Source organism: Octodon degus, unplaced genomic scaffold, assembly GCF_000260255.1.
Source record: "Octodon degus isolate 3935 unplaced genomic scaffold, OctDeg1.0 scaffold00001, whole genome shotgun sequence".
Classification (NCBI taxonomy): Eukaryota; Metazoa; Chordata; class Mammalia; order Rodentia; family Octodontidae; genus Octodon; species Octodon degus.
Genome location: NW_004524577.1, coordinates 27815959 through 27817650, shown reverse-complemented (window position 1 = coordinate 27817650; position 1692 = coordinate 27815959). Strand labels below are relative to the sequence as shown.

The window sequence follows — 1692 nt, the reverse complement described above, 5'->3', positions numbered from 1 at the left end:
TTAGAAACTTTAAAAAGTATATTTCCATTTTCTGTTGACTTAAAAAAAAACAGAGGCTTGTACCTAAATTGTTTGTTTATTATTTCTTGCCTATATCTTGTAATATGAGAAACTACTTTGGCAGTAACAATACACAATGTACTAACCATTGTTACTTTCCTAAAATCTTGTTTTGAGATTCTGTACCATTGTTTTTATTTTTTTTCTTTAAAATAAAAATAACTGATGTCAAAAAAATAAAATAAAATAAAATAAAAATAAAAATAAATAAAATATTGCGGATGATGATTCATGAATTTCTTTGGGTACGAAAAAGCTTTGGTAGTCAGACAGGATGAGAAACAGAACAGAAGTGATACAGAGTCTCACAGGGCTGTACAGCAAGAGATAAGTTTTGATGTGCATATCTGGGGATTTCTGCTGTGAGAAACATGAAATAAAGAGTTGTAAGCTCAATCTATGTGGGCTGAAGAAAGACAATGACTGTCATGAGTGTTGTGGGGTTCAGTAGTTGAGGATGTGCGTGGTTCTTTTTTGATACCTCTTGGGGAAGAATGTGTTTGCTCCTAGTGCTGGAGTTCCCCTTAGTATCGATGGAGTTGAGGCCAGGTCAAATTATCTATCTTTCTATCTATCTATCTATCTATTTATTTATTTATTTATTTTTTCCAAGTGGTCAGCTTTATTGAGGTCATGAGGGGCTGCTTTATTGAGATCATGACCAGTGGCCCAGCAGGTGGTCAAGGATGGGATCTCTAAAACCTGGGTCTACTTGAAGGTGTGACTCTGCGCACCACCCCACCCAAAGCCCTTGGGGCCAAATACAGCAGAGTAGCAGGGGTGGTTGCATTAAGGCTTGCCTTCATGCTCAGAGTGACCCACAGAGATCATTGTCTTTCCACACTTTTCACACTTTAGGCAGGACCGATGCCAGTCCTTGCCAATCCCGGTCACCCGCTCTGCCAAGTAAACCTCCTCTCGCATGTGGGGCACTTGGGCATGGTGGCAGGGACTACAGCAAACCTCGAGATGGCTGTGGGCGTGGGGACAGGGTGGAACCCTCGGGTCTGTGCCTTTCAAAGCCAGCTCAATTTATTGTTAACCATTCAGGAAATTCATGTGACCCTCATACACATGGATTTTGGATCAAATAGTTTAAAATTTAAAAAATTTCCCTGCTCTAGGGAAGAAGTAAGCTAACTTTATAGCAAAGTTTGGTTTTACTTACATCTGTATTACAGGAGCGATAGCGTTTCCTTTCCCCGAGGCAGTATTTTCCACCTCCTGAAGGTCTGAAAAAACATTTTGTTTAACATGTGAACATTATATATCTATTCACACAAAGAGTACATATATTGTTTAATGAAAACATATAAAAATTTACTCTGAGAAAATATAAAATGTAACATTTTATTAATTATTAAAATAATCATGCTGGCAATTGCCATAGTTACAGTTGTCGAATATAAAGGTTAAGACGATGTACTATGAGTAGTCTTTAAGGCTTCTTATAATTTATATTCTTAAGAAACTTTTTATGTATTTTTCAATTACCATAGTACATACTTAGTTCAACACAATGAGCTTCTAAAATATCACTTATTTATAATGAAAAGCCATTAAAAAATAATGTATTATAATCTGACACTAGATGTTTACCAAGAAGGAATGAAAAGTTTCAGTTTTTTCCAG

The 1692-nt window shown here is 36.3% G+C and overlaps 1 pseudogene; it reads right to left on the bottom strand.

Moving 5' to 3' along the window:
• Nucleotides 1-768: 768 nt before the first annotated feature.
• On the bottom strand, nt 769-1001 carry LOC101576797 (annotated as a pseudogene).
• Between the last annotated feature and the right edge of the window lie 691 nt (nt 1002-1692).